The sequence below is a fragment of the Macaca fascicularis genome, chromosome 6 (assembly GCF_037993035.2).
Source record: "Macaca fascicularis isolate 582-1 chromosome 6, T2T-MFA8v1.1".
In the NCBI taxonomy this organism is placed as follows: domain Eukaryota; kingdom Metazoa; phylum Chordata; class Mammalia; order Primates; family Cercopithecidae; genus Macaca; species Macaca fascicularis.
This window is the reverse complement of record NC_088380.1, coordinates 64,796,103-64,816,819: the sequence shown is the minus strand read 5'-3', so window position 1 is coordinate 64,816,819 and position 20,717 is coordinate 64,796,103. Positions and strand designations below refer to the sequence as shown.

The 20,717-nt window shown below is 36.9% G+C and overlaps 1 protein-coding gene and 1 pseudogene across 8 annotated transcripts in view; both read left to right on the top strand.

Annotated features, from left to right (window-relative positions):
• Positions 1 to 20,717, top strand: part of PDE4D (phosphodiesterase 4D) — an 807,734-nt gene that overhangs the window by 422,517 nt on the left and 364,500 nt on the right. The gene's annotated exons all lie outside the window — the stretch shown is intronic.
• Positions 2,979 to 4,271, top strand: LOC141406998 (surfeit locus protein 1 pseudogene; annotated as a pseudogene).

Below are 20,717 nucleotides of genomic sequence, written 5' to 3'. Positions count from 1 at the left end.
TTAGCAGCTAAGGATAACTTTTTCATGTATTTGAATACCTCACATCTGTAATTTTAACAAACTTAATTTGTAACAAGTTTAAGAGGTAAGGATGACATCTCAAATATCCATCATGAGCCCATTTCCTTTGGAAGCTTCAGAGACTTAGTCCTTCCTTTATTTCCTCTTAATCTGAATATACAATTTCCCACATAATAGTTAATTTTTTATATGTGCTGTTTTCACTGTTTGGAGGTTCTAGTTTATCTTTCCAGTTGCACTGCAAACTCTTTGAGGTTTGAAGCTTCTTTATATACAGCAAGAATGCCAGTAACGTCTATTTGATAAAGTATCCTGTTACCCTTTCTTATTTGGCATCACCCCATAATGCTTTATTGGCATAACCAACTTGATATGATCATATCTATCATAAGTTGAATTGAGTGGAAGGGTTAGGGAGGTAGGAAGGCAGTTGGCCACTGGCTCTCGCATTTCTGCAGGTCCCTCACTCATCCAAAGGAGATTATGCATTCAGCCACAACAATCTACTGACAATAATGCAAAAAGGTACTTATTATATAACTTAAAATTTTTATCATACCATAATACCTCAGATGCACCATGAGTCACTATATATATATACAGACACATATACACACCACACACAGGCACATGCACGCACAGTTAAATGCTATAATTATCTTCTGAAGAACATAGTTTTATTGCATAGCATTCTTGGAATTAAAGGTGTTAAACTATTTGATGTAAACATGTAAAATATCTCATAATGTCACAGCCTTGTTTTTGCATTTCTTAATTAAAAAAAATATACAAAATCCTTAAATGGCGCAAGTAACTTAAGCTTATCTTGACCTTTAAGAGGCTTTGGATATGATTCCATTATTGAAGCAACTGAAAGAACTGGACATTAGACAACATTTCTTCACTGAATTTCTCCCATATTTTTTATGAGCAATATTTTATATCTTGTAAAATCTTCAAATGTGCCTATTGTAGTGTCATTTTTCTTTGACTCTCAAATGGATAATAATGCATGATACTGGGGGTACACTTAGCTTTAAGCTGGAATATTTTTATTTGGCATGGCTTTCGCTCCCTGGTAACATTCAGGCTAATGGAAAGCCAAGTCTGTAAGATATGAAATTCAATTAGTGTCTGATTTGTTAAAGTAATAGCAAATCATATACATTTAATGAGTGTTGACTCTTGAGAAATACAATCTTAAACAGTTTACAATGCTCAAAATAGATCTGAAAGTTTTTCAGCTGTGACAGTTTTTTGTCTTATGTGGTTGAAGTAGATTTTTATAAAAAAACAAAAATGATTAATATATAGCTTATTAATTTTGGTTTGAGGCAGAAAGAGGGATTGAAAGAGAAAAGAAGAGGGAGAGGGAAGGAAAGGCAGGAGAGGGGAGTGGAGCAGGGCCGTGGGGAGAGGAGTGAGGAACAGAAAAAGAGAGAAAGCAGAGGATTACGGAATAAGGAAGCTACTTTTTCTCTGTGAACCCAGAAGAGAGTGCCAACCGTGTTTTCAGTAATGGGATCAGTGTTAGCATTAGGGCACTGCTTACAAAGATGAGTACTATTTTTGAGGGCAAGGTGCTGATTTATCTGCCTAGGTTCTGGCACATGTGTTTAAAGATTCACCTAATTATGTTAGAGCAACGCACCCCCAAGTATTATAGAGAAGAAAGAGGAGAGTGATGTGCTCATGTTAAATTTGAGAAAACAATGTGTATAAGTTTATATTGGTTGTTTAAATATAGTACCTAAAAAATGATGGGGAAAAAACTACCTGGGAAGTAAGGAAAGAATCAAGGAGCAAATATTTAGCAAGCGTGTGGACCCTGACAACTCCAATAAGAGAACACTAGGGAATTTTGTATTTTAAAATACATTGTTGTTTAAAACTACAGTAGTGTTCAAGGAAACTTTAAATAGAAAATTACTCTTCTTGAGATGATTCTGTCTTCCAAAGAGAACAAATCACAAAACATTTCCTGCTTTCTGTCTTCTTAAAAAGGGATGTTAAAAGGAACATTTTACCTGATGAGTATAGGGTAGGTACTACGTAAATAGAAGAGAAAGTCACTCAGAGTACATTTGAATGTAGGGCAGAGATTATTCCATAGCATTCCACAGACCAGAAACAGGAAGTGTCTTCTAGTTTTCTTGCCCTTTATAGTAATAGGGGTCAGGGGATAGAAATTCTCAGAAAATCTCCAAATCTCATTTTTGCCAATTGTTTCAACATCTTTTCCTTCCCAGCATTTTAGCAGAGCTACCAAACAGGTGATTAATTAAGTACGTATGTGCATGCTTATACCTGATGTAGAAGGTCTAATGAGTAAATTTGTTTGATATGACATAGACTGAACAGTAGAAGGAAGGAGGAATGACAATGACATCAATAAACAAAAGTACAAATGATATCTGGGCTATGAAAAGATAAAGCAATATTTGCCCAAATAAGAAGATCTAGATATCCCTAAATTATCCCCTGTATTCTTAGGAAGTAAAGATCAAATCTGCAACTTTGATCTGGAAGTTGTACAGTAGCAGATATGAGCAGGGATCATAGGAGAGTGTGGTCTCATAGCTACTCTTGGCCACTTCCAAAACCTAAGTGGTAGCACATCAGTGATTGCCCAGCCAAACTGCACAATTCCCATGAGAAAAAGCTGTCTGGAACCCACATCTTAGAAAGGGAGTGAGCGCCACCTGAATCAATACACTAGGACATAACTTTCTGCATACCCCAAGAATACCTCCTGTTGCATAGCACTTTTTAGTTTTCAAAGCTTTTCAGATGTAACAGATCTGACAACTGTTGTTTTTAGTGTGCCACAGCTCATCTCACTTAATGCTTTAGGGTAAGTGAAAAGGATGGATGCAATTATTATCAAATAGGAGAAGAACAATTGGAGGTTCAGGGACTAGAGACCACACACATATGTGGTTAGAAAGTCCAAAGTAGGCCCGCGGGGCCGGGTGCGATGGCGGCGGTGGCTGCACGGCAGCTGGGGCTGCGGGCGGCGGGGCTGGGACGGGCCCCTGCCAGCGCCGCTTGGAGGAGCGTCCTCGGGGTCTCCCCGTGCCCAGATGTGGCAGTTCTGCAGCAGAAGCATCTGCCACAAAAGCGCAAGATGACTCCTTTCTTCAGTGGGTCCTGCTCCTCATCCCTGTGACTGCCTTTGGCTTGGGCACATGGCAGGTCCAACGTCGGAAGTGGAAGCTGAACCTGATTGCAGAGTTGGAGTCTAGAGTTCTGGCTGAGCCTGTCCCTCTACCAGCAGACCCAATGGAACTGAAAAATATGGAGTATAGACCAATGAAAGTCAAGGGGTGCTTTGACCACTCCAAGGAGCTGTATATGATGCCCCGGACCATGGTGGACCCTGCCTGGGAGGCCTGGGAGGCTGGCCGCATCTCCTCCTCAACTCAGAGTGGGGCCTATGTGGTCACTCCCTTCCACTGCACCGACCTGGGAGAGCACAGTCCCTGGAGGACCCATTGGAGGGCAAACCAGAGTTACTCTGAGGAACGAGCATCTGCAGTACATCGTCACCTGGTGTGGACTCTCTGCAGCTACATCATATCTGTGGTTTAAGATATTCCTACGTGGGACACCTGGTGTGTAACAGATCAGCTGCTAAAGCCCTGTCCCTGAATAATGAAGTAAAAAGACTGCCTTTATGCTGGATCATGTGGTATAAAGTTCTGGCCTTCTACCTTAAAAAAAAGAAAGTCCAAAGTAAGAACAATAGAGCTAGTCTGTATCGGACACTTACTATGCACCAGGAAGCATTCCCAATCCCATACATGCATTAGCTCATGCATGTCATCCTCCAAAACAGCCTTGGGAAGTGGATCTAGCATTACCTTTATCTTACAAATAAGGAAACCAGGCAGAGCAAGTTTAAGAAACCTGCACTGGTATGAATTCTGGAAGTCTGTGTTAGAACCGGGACTGCTGGTCACTCTCCCACCTCCAGCTTCCTGACCAGATCCTATTAGCACACAAGGAAAAAATTCCGTAATGACAGGTATTATTCTAACAGATGTACTATCTTCTCTACTTAGCTCTGAATCTTTCTCTGAAGACAGAACACCATGTGATTTGTTATAGAATAGGGCTTAGTAATCAGTTAAAATATAAACTTATTAAATAATATCTAAACTGTCCTCTAACCTAATTGATGTTGGTTTAAAAGAATGCTAAGCAAAAGCATCAAAATAAAAATATTTTTATGTTAAAAAAAAGAAAAAGGAAAATGAATCAGTGATTTTATATTGTCTGCTTCTGCCCCCTCCTGGGTTTTGCTTCATGGGCTTCCATCTGGCTCATTTCATCTGGCCAAAAACATTGGTCATGTGGTTGTATTTTACTGCCAAAATATTACTCCTTGGCCAGCTGTTCAGAGGAGCCAGAAGATTCTCTGAGCTAGAGAGGTCAACTTCATCCTGTGTCATGTCTATTTATTCTACTGGCATAGTCTTGACTATTAAACTAGGCTTCTTAATGATATTTCAAATTGTGAGTAATGTTGGCTAAATTGACAATGAAAAAATAATTAGTGTATAGGCAACATTTATACCTAAGAATAACAATACTGCTAACAACCATTGCATATTGTCGGAAGAGGTAGCATGGTGTAGGAGGAGAACTTTGGCTCTACAGCCAAACAGACCAAGCTCCAGTGCCAACTCTGCTGCTTTCTTGATTGGGCAGTTTTTCCTAACGTCTCTGAGCCATTTCCATGTACATAAATAGAAAATAAAAATATCTACTTCATAAGGCCATTGTGCAGATTAGATGAAAGCGTGTACATGAGTGCAGGACTACCTACCACCCCTTTCATAGCATTTCCAAGTCTTCACTAACATTTCACAAATTTTATAAAGCTTCTTTTGTGAAATACATTTTCAGATAAACTGTCATCATTGGTACCTCTGTTGGTCACAGAATAGTACAGTAGAGCTGCGTTATAAATGGTTACCTTATAAGCAACTTGCACATACAACCCAGACTCACCTTAGAAAGGTAGTGTGCAGGAATGATTGACTGTTGGCTAGCTCTACAGTCACACTGCTGCTGAGGTTCACATTTTCACATTATCGCTTGTAGCTATGAGACTTTGGAAAAGTTACTTCATGTGCCTCAGTTTCCTTATTTGTAAAATGGGGTGTTGTGAGGATTAGGTGTGTTAGCCATGTAAAGTGCCTGGCACATAGACAACACTAAAATAAATTTCAGCTATTATTAATAATAGAATGTAAGCTCCACATGGCAGCATTTTTTTTGTCCTTTTTTCCACCTTTGTATAGCCAATGCCTGGAAGAGTGTCTGGTACATAGTAGGTGCTTGGCGTATATGTATTAAATGAATGAACCTATTAGCAAATGTGTTCCAATTCATGGCAAGTGTAAGGACACTGTGCTTCCTTTTGCCACATTCATGGGAACAGGGGGTTAGAGATGAAGGAACCTGATGGTTCATTTGTTCAAACTCATTTGTCTTACATTGAAGAGCTTGAAGATCCTGAAAGGCCCCAGGGTCATGCAGCTTGATAGTGGCCTGGCCAGAGCTAGAACCCTAGCTCTGTGTGCTTCTGTGAAAATCTTTGTTCCATTGTCCCACCCCCGACTTCAGTACATATGCCATCTAATTCAATGCCTTCAGTAAGGCAGCAAAAAGAATGAATGATTTGGAGCACACTTCTTGCAGACAGGAGAGAGTATGAGTCATAATTGGGCAATGACCATGGAAGGACAGGTTTCTGAATAATAGACTTATCCAAGTAAAATTATGCTCGGACATTTTACTTACAAGTCTAAAAGTCACTTGCTACAACAGCTACAATAGGATTCTTGTAGGGAAGTACCACTTTGTAAACAACAGTTTTGTAGAATGCGTTATATGCATTTTTTTTCAAAATTGAAGGAAAACTCCATCTCTAACATTCAAAAGAATCTGTTCAATTATCAATGTAGACTAGAAACAGGTAGAGACGGGAAATACAGTTTGAGTGTTTTCTGTCTTACCATGACAGCGCATGGAACAACCACAGGCAGAAAGATTACAAACTCTGCAATAAATATAAAGGTATTGATTTTATAAGGTAGCCTACAGGCTATGGACCAGCACAGAGCTCTGTCAAATGTGCTGCCAGGAGATGTACAAAAAAATCAAGGTGACTAAAGAAGAAGAGACACTCCCCACTGCCAAGGGTTTAGAATCATGCTGTGGGTATTTCTGATCATCAGTGTGAGAATGGTTTTCACTGTTGTTAAAACCATACCATTTCTGAATGTGTAATAGGTATGAATGTTTATGCTTAAATAGTAGTTTGTAAAATTTATACTGTTTATTTTCATAATGTTGATTTTATGATTTTCAACGAGTGCATTTTTGTCTTTAAGTCATGAAGTGGTTGAGCCCCCATCAAGTGATTTTAAGAGACGGTACCTTGACTGAGCAGCTGAATCAAGGCCTGTCTGATCTGGGCAGAGCAAATAAGGAATACTTCTCATGAAGGAGGAAGCATTCAATTCCATACACTTTACCTTGGTACTCCTTGTTCTGGAGCCCTCAGCATCTATCATGTTCTTTGCCACAGTCATATACCCACCTTCTATCTTGGCTCTCCCTCCTCCTAACTTCCATTACTTTTTCTACCTTTGAACTATAATTGACAAGCCTTTTTGACTTTGACAAGGGGCTGAAGAGAGGTGTCTGATTTTCCATAAGGCTGGGTTATATAAGTGCACAGAGTTGAATCAGAGCAAAAGAAAATTCCATTGGCAAAGGAAGAGTACTATATGGTACTTTAAAACTTGTCCGATTGTAGTATTTTATTTATTTATTTTAGAGGCAGGATCTCGCTCTGTCATCTAGGCTGGAGTATGGTGGCATCATTATCACTCATTGCAGCCTCAAACTCCTAGGCTCAAGGGATTCTCCAGTCACAGCCTGCTGGGTAGCTAGGACTACAGGCGCACCCTACCATTCCTGGCTTAAAAACAAATTTTTTTTTTAGGGTCTGTTTTGCCCAGGTTTGTCTCAAACTCTTGGCCTCAAGTTATCCTCCCACCTCAGCCTCCTAAATGCTGGGATTACAGGCATGAGCCATGTTACACGGCTCAAATTATATAATTCATTAGCTGGTAATAGTGTAAATTTGGAAGAAAAAAACTAAAATGATAAAGAGGAAAGATGGATTTGTGAATAGAGTAAATATATATTACTGTAATTATGTTAAGCCAATCAAATGCAAAAGACAGTTCAAAGATAACAAGTATGTAAGTCACATTCCAAAAAAAAAAAAAAAGAAAAAAGAAAGAAAAGAAAAGGAAAGCTTTGAAGTGAAACTTTGAAAAGATAAGTTTTGTGGTGAGCTAAAGAAATAAACTCTATAAAAACAAAACCCTAAAATTATTATAACAATGAATTAAACATTCAAATATGAACAGAACAGAATGTAAAAGATCATTCAGGCGGTAAATGTTCACAACCAGCTCTCCATGGGGGAGGGGGGAGGGCACTATTTGTAGTAACTGCTTATTTCTGTGCAAAAAAATTCTCTCACCCGCCCGTTTCAAACTGCAGAGGTCACTAAATGTGGAGTTGGCAAGAGATACATAGTACTATATACGGTGTTTCTATCATATAGATACAATAGACATAAATTGCCCCCAAAACGTAATAATAGTAAAATGTAACCAAATCATTCAGAGGTTATGAGTTTTGAATACTTATTTCCATTGTTTTTAATGTAATTTAATTATAATTAACAATTTTTATGTAATTTAATTTTTAATAACTGTTGGGTATTAACAACTGACTTATAAATACTCCTAAAAATGTAACAGGATGTAGTGAGGGACAAAATGGATGTGGTCTCTGCTTTCATCAAGTTTACATTCTGGTAGAGGAAGAGAGAAAATTAGTTAACAATAAATAAAATAAATAGAGACTGAGATGAGAAGTTCTGCTTGGGGAAGCCAGGGAAGCCTTTTTAAAGAAATTGATAATTTATTTGCATATAAGTTCAAACATCTGTGCGTTCCATACATCTGTGAGTACATTTGTAGTTCTAGCCATGAAACTCAGAATTGCACAACGTCAGTGGAACCATATAAATATTGACCTCATTACTGACTTGTTTTCAGTCTCTAGTCTCTTGAGTGAATTTGCCTTTGCTTCTCTGTTACTATAAAAATACAATGAGGGAAAGTAAAACAAGGAAGAAGATGAAAAGATGTAGGGGAAGGAGGAGCAGTTTACAATATACTTTCTATTACATTGTTTCACACTATCTCAAAAATTTTTATACATAGAAAATACTAAAGCAAAGAAAATTGGAAGTTAAAAATCAATAGCAGTAGTAATAGCCCTATAGTAGGAACCTTGTTTTGTTTGAAATATCTGTCCGTGACTGCCTACAAAACATAACCATCATAAGCTAAGAGTAATTATGAGATTACTTTTTTATTTTCAAAGAAATAATACAAATTTTAAATCTTGAATTAAAAGGAAAGCTAGCCGGATGAAACTTTTCCAACACACAAAGTTTTAGGATAGTGCCCATAAATATTATGCTTCTAATGCTTGTCACTTGATCCGGTTTTGGCAATTAACTTGCCTTTAATTGATTTGTGGATTACCCACTGGAAGTTGCTATGGATAAAGGAATGTAGTGGCAGAGTTTGTTTATATAGGGTAACAAAATAGACTGGTTGGGAGGAGGGGTTTAACTGCAAAATATCCTTGATTTTCAGGAATTTTTCTTTTCACATAATGGCAGTGTTTAGACAAAGAATGGAAAATTAGATGAATCTGATTAATGTTCTCATCCAAACGGAAGATTTATGTCCTGTTTAAGAATCACATTAATTTGATGACGTAAGTACATTCTCTAGTGAAAGAGTGGCCACTTGAGTAGAGGAAAAAAACCAGCAAAAAAACTCCTTCTGCCATCTTCAGGTTGTACCTGATGAAAAGCTTTTATTTGTGGGTTCTATGAAGTATCACTGCCCTGATCTCAGATGAACTAAAAGATGAAAACATTTCATTACTCAAATAATTGTTTATCTCACATCTTAACTGGTTCTAGAAAAGGACTATATCTTTTCCATCCTAACTTTCCTCAGTTTCTTTTTATAAAGTTCAAAATGCCTTGAGTAGAGGTGTTCAGGAGGTTCTCAGTGGCACTGCCACTCACTGGTGGGGACGTTTTTGTTCTCTGTCCTCCCATGTAGAAGATGACAAGGATGGCTTTGTACAACTTCTGTTGTATGCGCTGCTTTTCAACCCCTTGGATGAGATACTCAGGGACAAGGAACATCAGGTTTTTTCCTGAAAGCAAATCCATATAAACTGAAACAACATAAACCTTAGGGAGGTCTGACACACCAAAATGCCAAGAAAGGAAAGAAGAAATTATTATCAGTGGGGGAAACAAATTATCCTGTATTTTGGAGTGAATTTAAAAGGCTTGTTGTTTGTTTTAACACTATACGACTTAAAAAAAAAAAAAAAAAAAAAAAAGTCTTGCAGTCTTGCCTTCCTCATGTTGGATGGAATGGAAAGGATTCTCTTTCTTTGCTGTTTATATATAACCCTTAGCACTCTACAAGGATCTAATTGGTATAAAATAATGGGTGTGAATGTGCCACTAAGTGAGAAAAAATACTTAGCCATTTTTACTCATATAACCAACATCTAGATCAAAATCAAACCCCTTTATGCTTCTTTCCAGTCACTATGCACCCAAAGATAACCACTAACTGACTTCCAATAGCATAGATTTGACTACTTTTAAATTTTATATGAATGAAATTGTACAATGTAAACTCTTATTTTATTTCAGTCAATATTGTGTTTATGGGATTCATTCATATTGTTTTGTGCATTCTTCATTCTCATTGTGTTAATATTGCACCAAGTGGATATGCTACAATTTACTTACTCATTCTATTGTTGATGGATAGTCATGTATTCCAGTTTTAGGCCATTATGAATTAGAGCTGTAATGAACATTACTGGATATATCACTTGGTAAACAAATGTACATGTAGTGTTGCAGGGTTTTGTGCATACATGTGGGTTTGGGTATATCCCAAGGGGTAGGATTTCTGGGTCGAAGGTTGTGCCTTTAACTTTAGATATTGCCAAATGTGTTTCCAAACTGCTTGCCATATTTATGTCGCCACCAAAGTGATGTTTCAGTTCTCTACATTTTTACCAAAGTATAGGTCATCCATTTTCAATGATGGCATCTTAATAAATGTTTGCCTAGTAATAACGATGTCATCATGCCTTTTATGTATGCGGGTTGGGTCTTTTAATCTTTAAGACCTGTTTTTCCAGGAATAGTGTGGGTAACAGTGAGCCATTCACACTCTGTCTGTTTCTCCTCTTGATGAATACTATGTAACTGTGAAATAAGTGACTAAAATAAGAAACAATCTGATATGCAGAAATAGAGTTTTCCCTGTTTGGTCCATATGCAGCTTAAATATGTGATGTTATTCTACATTTTATCCAGATTCATTTTTCAAACGAATAGTAATCATTGTTAGCAAAAACCAATAAATAATCTTTTATTCTGTTTGAAAATTTCCATCTCCTACTTTGAGTTCTTGCTGTATATCCTGTGCTCACTTTAAATCAGGTTTTCCTTCCCATATATTATTTCTTGGAAAATATGTTTTGGACTTTTCCTAAACCACCTTAACCTGTTGAAAAAACATTAGTAAATGCATAGCCAATGTAAGGCATGCTAAAATAAATGTGTATTGCTTTTTCAAGATTTTATTTACCCGTGCATTTAAAGAAGTTTTTTTTTCGTTCATTTTCTTTCTTTTTTGTCATTATAGTCATTATGTCTTTTTAATGTTAAGATTGTGGCGATGTATGTATTCCTAATTTTTTATGTCACCTCCTCCGAAGCTTAACTGATTGATGATATCAATCCGGCTTCTGGCATGTCAAGTTAGTTGACCTGGTTCAGTTTGTACCATGTCAAAATGTGATCATTCATTATTAGATGATGTCCAGAAAAAATAGTGTGTGCAATAACTGTGGGTCCCATTTCTTAAAGCTTTCAAAATCCAATCTTAAGGCTCTCTGCTTTGTGGCATATTAGGGAACATAAGTAAACATTAGGGCAATATCAAATGTATTCTAAGGGCTTCATGATGTAAAACATCACTTTATTACCAGACAGATACTTCACATCATGAAATTCGAGAAAGTATACGAGGTGGGACACAGTGGTTTACCATGTAATCCTAGCACCTCGGGAGACTGAGGTGGGAGGATCGCCTGAGTCCAAGAGTTTGAGACCAGCCTGTGCTACAGAGTGAGACCCCCATTTCTACAAAATTTAAACAATTAGTAGGGTATGTTGGTACCTTCCTGTAGTCTCAGCTACTCTGGAGGCTGAGGGAGGATTGCTTGAGCCTGGGAGGTCAAGGCTGCAGTGAATGTGATCAGAGGGCTGCACTCCAACCTGGGCAACACAGTGAGACCCCATCTCTGAAAAAAAGAAAAAGTATGTAATTTTTACATAAGAGTCACTTGATTCAGAAACTGGGAAAGGTGTCAGTGAGACCCCATCTCTGAAAAAAAGAAAAAGTATGTAATTTTTACATAAGAGTCACTTGATTCAGAAACTGGGAAAGGTGTTAAGGATGTATTATATTGTCTTTCAAAGTTTAGTATCTATCTTAGTGGCCTCTGAAAGTTGTTATATTTGAGTTTTGCCTTTAGATTTTTTCAGAAATAAGGATTTCTAAAAAATATAATCCTCAAACCGAGTGTTTTTCAGTACCAAATAATTTCTCACTAAATGGAATTATATAGTAATTCCTACTAAATGTCATGTTAATTCTCTCAGATTACTAAAATGTTTTTTTTCAATACATACAAAATAGCAGCTTAGAACAGCTAACTTTTTTGTCAGTGATAAATGTGACATGGTAAATTAAAATCCAGAGCATTTATTTTAACCAGTATTTTTAACCTATCAAATATTTTAGCAAAACTACTAAAGAAAAACAGAATGGTTCATCTTTCCTTCAACTGCCTATTGTTCTGTCCACTGCAAGGCACAATAGGAAGATACGAAAGCAAAAGGGGTACCCCTTTATAAAATCATCAGATCTTGTGAGACTTATTTACTATCATGAGAACAGTACGGGGGACACCACCCCCATGATTAACTTCTCTCCCAGCGGGTCCCTCCCACAACATGAGGAACTGGGGGAGCTACAGTTCAAGATGAGATTTGGGTGAGGACACAGCCAAACCATATCACTAATGCACTAACAAAAGACCTACACACAAATCATTTTTATAAGTGTTCAACATAAATATCTATAGTTTTTGATTGTTTATCTTAAGGAGACAGTATTGAGAGGAAAGATGGGCACAAAAGAAACAGAATGTAAGCTATTTTTTTTCCCCGAGAAACTCCTAATGAACACCTGCTTTTGCATTAAAAGGTTAATGACTCTTAGTTTTTCAAAAATGATTTAAACCACTGAATAAGTGCTCTGAGGCAACTAAGTAAGAATTTTATTTTATTTTATTTTATTTATTTAGAGACAGAGTCTCACTCTGTTGCAATGGCACATCCTCAGCTCAAGGCAACCTTTGCCTCCCAGGTTCAAGCGGTTCTCCCACCTCAGCCTCGCGAGTAGCTGGGATTACAGGCACCCACCATCATGCCTGGCTAATTTTTGTATTTTTAGTAGAGATGGGGTTTCCCTATGTTGGCCAGACTGGTCTTGAACTCCTGTCCTCAGGTGATCAGCCCACCTCACCCTCCCTAAGTGCTAGAATTACAGGTGTGAGCCACTGTGCCGGCCTTAAAGTAAGAATTTAAAAGACTGAATCTGAAACCTGGCGCCATCCACCAAGATTACTTTCATTCTCAGAAAAGAATTTGTTACACTTCTAAGAAAGCTGACTATCATCCTATCCCACCTGAGATATCATGAAGCTTGTTCTAAAAATGGAATCATTCAGTGATCATGGGCTGCTTTTCAAGCATTTTTCACTCACCCTTTACCATTATGATGGTAAACTTTGGAGAAAGGGGAAGGCATGAGCCAGTACATCTTTTAGTATTTCTTGGTTGTACTAAGAACAACTGAGGAACTGCTAAGAAATGACTAAATAGATAAAAGTATTTTTATTATAACCCTTGTGAAAAACCTCTTCCCCCATAAAACATTTAGTATCTTGTATGAAGGCATAATGTATTTTTAAACATTCAAATCCAATTCCAGATTTCATTTGTGTACTGTGTACTGTGTAATCCACCATGCAAAATGTAATTTCTTGCTTTTAATATAAATTTTCATTATTATTATAAATGAAGTCTCAGGCCACAACATTTTGTTAGGTTGCATTCAAATGGTAATCATAATATGACCTATACCAGTTTTTGCATGGAAGGGCAGCAGCCAGCTGAACTAGATTTCCACTTTTCTCTTGGCTCATTGAACAACAATGGACAAGTTACCTTAACTTCATGGGTCCTCAACCTTCTCATTTGAAATTGAGTGTACGGACTGTATAATTACTCTTTCCTTTTAAGTTTACAGAAATAACATTATAGAGGTATAAGAAAACTATAAATGATCCAAGACATGTGCCTAAATATTTCTTCATACATCAAGTATGCATTCATGAAATCAACACCAAGCTCAGGAAATATCAAAGAATAGCTCAATGTCCCTGTGAACTTATATCCAATTCAGTAATTCATCCAACAAATGTATATTGAATCTGCTAGACTTATGAAGCCTTAAACTTTATGCTGTACGTTCTGATAGATGTTGTTTAAACCAGGGGTTGGTCAACTTTCAAAAGCAACCCTTTTGCTAACATTGTTCTTCTGGCTGAAAGCTAGTAAGTATAAGCAAGAGGAGAGATGTGTGTATGATCTCATTTCTATTTGGAATCTAAAAAGGTCAAACTCATAGAGGCAGATAATAGAAGAGGGTTACCAGGGGGTGATGGGAACAGGAGGGACTGGGGAAATGGTGGTCAGAGGATATAAAGTTTCAGTTAGACAAGAGGAATAAGTTCAAGAGATCTGTTGTACAACATGGTGACTATCATTAAGAACAATGTATTGTAAACCAAATATCATATGTGATTACTTATAAGTGGGACCTAAATAATGAGACCACGTGGATACATAGAGGGAGGAACAACAGACATAGGAGGCTACCAGAGAGTGGAAGGCAGGAGAAGGGACAGAACCAGGAAAAATAACTAATGGATACTAGGCTTAATACCCCCATGACACAAGTTTACCTATGTAGCAAACCTGCACATATACCCCTAAACTTTAAATAAATAATAACAAAGAAAACCAAAAAGAAAAAGAAAAGAAAATTTCTAAGAGAGTAGATTTTAAATGTTCTCACCACAAAAAACTGTGTGAGTTAATGCATATGTTAATTAGCCTGATTTAGCTCTTCTATAATGTGTACATATTTCAGAACATCGTCTTGCGCACTATAAATGTATGCAATGTTTGTCAGTTAAATATTTTTAAATGATTTTTTTGAAAAGAGGAGGGGTGTGAAAGTGAAGACTAGTTCGGACTTTATATTTTCCATTCTGGGGTTGCAAGAATGAGACCTCCCTGATGCCTACACGCAAATGGATTAATGTGAAACTGAAGGGCTGTTTTCTTGCCCAGTTGATTCAGCTGGTTTATGTATAATTGTTAGCAATTTAAACTCTGTCACATTCCCCCCAAAAATATGTATATGCTTTAAAAATAGATCTCATCATTTCAACATTTCAATTTATATATGAGAGAAATAAAAAGGACTAGTAAAAATTATGTGAAGAAGTAAGTCCAAATATGGTAATTTATGGTTCAAAGGAGATAGGTATTTGTCTTCTCTCAAGAGCCACTAGACCACAAAATATCAACATCAAAGATGAATGCAAGTACTAGGGGAAATGATACAGATCAGCGGCACCATGTGTCGTGCATTCTGGTATTTGTCAGAGATAAGGAATGAAGCTGAAGAATTTTCTTGGATTGGTCTTGGAGTAAAATAAAATGAGAGGTTATGCTAAGTATAAAACTATGTTTACAAAGTTCCTTTCCATTCAGACCTTCAAAGATATGTGAAATCATAGGAAATATGAGAGTTGCTTTTAAGGACCTAATTCAGGTTAGCTAACAAATCATTATCTAAAAAGAGAGTACTTAGAATGCTATGCATTTAAAATGAGTAGTTCATTTCATGATTGAGCAGAAATTCCTGAGTTCAAATCATGGCTCTTCCAATTGCAGCTTGTATGACGTTTATGAAATTCTTTAAATGTGCTCTGTTTCAGGTGCCTCTGCACCTACATCATTAGAGTTATTTGAGTATTAAATGAGATAATACATATATAACCATTAAACTAGCACCTGGCATAGAGTAAGCACTCAGCTTATATTAGCTAGCATTATTCACAAGAATAGGCTATACATTTCTTTCCATCAAAGATAAGTGCAAGTTTGAATAGAAAAACTAATTTATGAAACAAGACTGATTTTATGTTTTTCTATAGTGCCCATGATTCAAAGGAAAAGAAGGAAATAATCACCAACGAACTGACCCTGTAAAATAGATAAGCATTATGCTATGCACACATACATGCATTTATATGTATTTTGGATATATATGGATATAGTATATGTGTGTTTGAATACGCATTATATATACATACATACCTTTGCCAAGAAAATCAAATGTCTCATATCTAAAAATCAGTGTTAAGAACTAGCCAAGTGTCATGTACACGATTTGTATTCAACATATATTTACAAAATTTAACTTTGTAAAAATTTCAAATCACTGTTATTGCTTTTCCTACTTGTAAAACAATTACAAAAATCCCTTGGCTTTTGTGGTGTAGACTATTGAGGGACTCTGATGCTTCACGATGGGAAGTAATTTGATCCAAAGTACAACAGAGCTCTCGTGTGGGTTTAAGTTACAGAACTATTGAATGCACACATGCACCACCAAGTATTCAAATCACAATATAGTTGTATTATTCTCTACTCTCCCTTGCAAATGCCATAGCTCTGAACTGATAAACACATTGTACCTGTGTAGAAAATTGCCACCCAGAAGGAAGCTGACTGCTAATCTAGGCCTGTGTTGTCCAACAAGAGAGCTATTAGCCACAGAGCACTCGAACTGTGGCTAATTCAAATCAGATGTGCTGGAAATATAACATGCACAAAGGATTTCAAATAATAGTGTGAAAAAAAGTGAAAACTTTCTCATTTGTAATTTTCATAATGATTACATGTTTAAATACTAATACTGTGTATAGGGTTAAATAAAACATATTTAAATTAATTTTGGCCCAGCACGGTGGTTCATGCCTGTAATCCCAGCACTTTGGGAGGCCGAGGCAGGCAGATCACAAGGTTAGGAGATCGAGACCATCCTGACTAACATGGTGAAACCCCGTCTCTACTAAAAATAGAAAAAATTAGCCAGGCGTGGTGGTGGGCACCTATAGTCCCAGCTACTCAGGAGGCTGAGACAGGAGAATGGCATGAACCTGGGAGGTGGAGCTTGCAGTGAGCTGAGAATGTGCCACTGCACTCCAGCCTGGGAGACAGAGTGAGACTCTGTCTCAAAAAAAATAAATAAATAAAATTAATTTCACTTGGTTATATCTAAGTGTCCATCAACCAATGACTAAATAAAGAAAATATGGTACATACATACAATGGAGTACTATTCAGCCATAAAAAGGAATGAGATCCTGTCATCTGCAACAATTTGGATAGAACTGGAGGTCATTATGTTAAGTGAAATAAGCCACACACAGAAAGACAAACTTTGCATGTTCTCACTCATTTGTGGGAGGTAAAAATGAAAACAATTGAACTCATGGAGATAGAGGGTAGAAAGATGGTTATCAGAACCTGGGAAGGGTAGTGAGTGGCAGGGGTGTGGGAGTGGAGATGGTTAATGGGTACAAAAATATAGTTAGATAGAATAATTAGATCTAGTATTTGATAGCACAAAAGAGTGATTGCAGTCGCAATAATTTATTGCACATTTTTAAATTACAGAGTATAATTGGATTGTTTGTAACACAAAGGATAAATTCTTGAGGTGATGGATACCTCATTTACCCTGATGCGATTATTATGCATTGTATGCCTTATATCAAAATATCTCATGTACCCCATAAATATACCTACAATGTACCCACAAAAGTAAAAATAAATACATTAATTTCACCTGCTTGTAAAAATAACTTTTCGTAATATGGCTTTTAAAAAATTTAAAATTACATGTTGTGGCCATCATTCATGGTTCACATTATATTTCTCCTGAACAGCGTTGATCTAGACAGTAGACGTAACATGAAAACAGCTAAGAAAATTATTAATTCTTGAAAAGTATAAAATTTAAAGTGATAAATGAGATCAAATTTTATAAACAAGTCCACCATAGTTCACTCTGTGCTTGTTTCTAGAAAAAAAATTGGAATTTTTTGTAGGGTGTGCCAGTCAGTGCAAAAGTACTCATCAAGGGAGAATTAAAACATTAGCAAACAGGTGCTGTTGATGAAAATGAGATTCCAGAGAGGGCGAGAAAACTGCACACATTCCTGTAAAGCAACAGGGATTAACACATCAATGAGAGTTGCTTTTTAAAAATAATAATGATAATAAATAAATAAATTTTCTAGGGGAAAAGTAAATGCTAGAGTGATAGTAGTGAATTAGGGGATTTGTGAAGATGCATTTGAATGTCAAGAATATAATGTAGTTTTCTTAGTGTTTTTGAATTTACTGACCTTTTGTCAACCTCAAGAGACTGAGGCTAAGACACCAAGGTTTACCATGTGCTTCTATCATTCTCTCAAGGATGCATAGCTCCTCTGAGCTGTAACAGGAATTCAGGTCTGTGTGACTCCTGAGCCCACATGACTGAAAGTGTGCCCATGGAACACTTGTCCCCGCGACTGCTCTGCAAATGATGGTTCTATGCTTAAATCATTTTAAGAAACGTTGCATGTATCATTACCGTCTTGAACATGATTCATTCATTTGCATATTAAAGGTACTGAGAATTGCTAAAAAACTGTTTAACTTTTAAAGATCTTTTTCTCAAACTTCTTTTGCCACAGAACACCGCCTCCCCTGTACATGCATTTATATGTCATTTACCACCTTTTTCATGTTGAAACTAACCTTAGACAGAATGCTATTTGGAAATGCTGAGATGCCTTAAACTGCCTTCTATCATCTCTCATTATTGGTTATGAAGGAAAATGGCTTTGAGAAAATATAAAATATTTCGGGAAAATACATAATTTGATGCTCAGATAACTCACTTTGTGCTAGATCAGAAAAAGCAAAACTAGAATTTAAAAATATACTTGGATGCATGTCTTGGTTATTCTTATATTCAAAGTGTGTGATCCAAAAGGAGTCAAAGAAATCTGTAGCGAGGCTGCTCAGTCTAGGTCTCTTTTTGTGTAGGACAAAGGTAGGGCTTGGCTTCTAGTTGAAGCTACAGTTCTGTAGGACTTGGGATTTGGAAAAGTAATGACAAGATAAATAAGTTATCACCATCAGAGACCTAAATGGTTGCAAAGTTGGCACTGGTTACATAATGAACAAAAGTTTCATAACATATTTCATAAGATATTTTCATAACATATGTCTTACATTTGCTTTTTTTATTTTCTGAGGTTTTCTCTCTAAATTATGCCAAAAATGTCATCGAGGAGCATAAAAACAGACTTTCATTAATAGTTGCTATAGTAGTGGGAAATTTTTGCAGGACTTTAAGTAAAAAAACAAGTTATTTAGCAGTTTTGTTCAAATCAGACATTTCTGCCATCAGCCTGTCCCCTGGGAACTTGGAAAGTACATACTTGCTCTGGAGTTCTGCTAGTGTCCTAACCACACGCCTTTCATGTCTACCATACTTCGATGATCTTGAATTCAAATATGATCCTCTGCCTTCCTCACAGAAAGACACAATTTAGGGGCATGAACTCAGTGGTAATGACTTTCAAGAGCTAATGACGTGCAGTCTCTCAGCACTGCCTAGCCAAACACTCTTTAGACAACCTGCTGCTTTAGACTGGACATGCACGTGGTTCCTAAGATACAGTAAAAAAGAATATGAGATGCCGAGTCCATGGTTTCCTGTGCAAAATTTAGTTCTCCAAGAATACTATTTTCACCAAGAAAGCCATAGACTGTGTATAGGTAAAGAACTTTTGCACTAATGAAACTTGATATTGGCTGGGACTAGGGGCCTAAATACTAGTTTGAGATTCTGTTTCCGCTGTTCCATGTAGCGTGGGATCCCACTTTTGCCTCTATAAAGCAGTGCTGTGGTTATTTTCCCTTGTTACCTCAGTTTATTGTTGGCTGTGAGAATCAAATAAGATATGTTTCATGGAATAATAGAAGAATGCAAGATATTATCACAGGAGGCAACATTTTTTGGGGTATCACATATTAGTGGAAACTTAAAGATTATTTGAGAGATTATCTTTGACATTTACATAAAACCATGTATGAAACAAGTAGTTCTTGTGTTTTTTAACCTATGAACTTTTTCAAGTGTTTTCTCCACAACATTCCTCTCTACTACCAAAGAAAACCAGTTTACAGTCATGTGTTTTGTAAAAGCCTAAATAGGAATGAAGATGGTAAGAGGGTTCACAAGATGGAGAGGCTCCCATGACACTAGTAGGTTTAAGCTCATACCCCTATGACCTCTTAAAATGTCCCCAGGCCCACTCAGAATTCCCCAATTCACTTTAAAGGCAAAAACATAGTGACATTGTGAAATCATACCAGATGTTTTAGTAGAACTGAGTTCTGGTCCTATTGAATTCACCCAGGAGAGGCATCAAACTGCAATCAGAACAAATGAACGCATGGCCTGTTAGCTGATTCTACCACTTGGTAGCTGTATATTGTCTCTCTGTTTAGTGTCCTCATCTGTAAATTGAAACAATAATAATAATAGCTCATGAGGCTTTGTGGGGATTAAGTGAGATAATCATGTACAGTGCCCAGCACAGTGTCTGGTGCATGGTAAATACTGCAAAAATGTTAGCTGTTGACTGCTCCAATTTGTGACCATCATTATTAAAGAGGGGAACTTATGAATGCCTTTCACTTATACTAGCATCATTAAAAATTTACGGTTTTTAAGAATCATGAAAAGCTAACCATTGACAATTTAAGAAGCATGCAAGTTTGATTTACGAAAGAATTGGACAAGCTCAGAATGGGCTAATTCGGTAGAATGACTGATGCAGGAGCTCAGGTTTTGAGACCTTCCTGTCTTTTTCCTTCATCCTTCTCTTTCTGTATTCTCTCCACATGCTTTACCTCATCAAAACCAAAACCTTTGTTCTTTCTATGTTCTCTTTTTAGAACCTGCTCACAGTAAATTGTAAAACATGAAGAAGTGCTGAAAGTATAGATAAGCAATTAGACATGAGTTAATGCTTTTTATTTTCAAGAGCATTTGCTTTCTAATATGAACTGAGCATTGAGTAAACAGACAGACTCCTGACTCCCTAGCAGGGCTATGTCTTGTGTCAGGAAGCCAGCACACTGGGCTTCTTGGTGGGCAGGAGACCCAAGTCATCATCTACTACTTAGGCTGGTTCTTGGA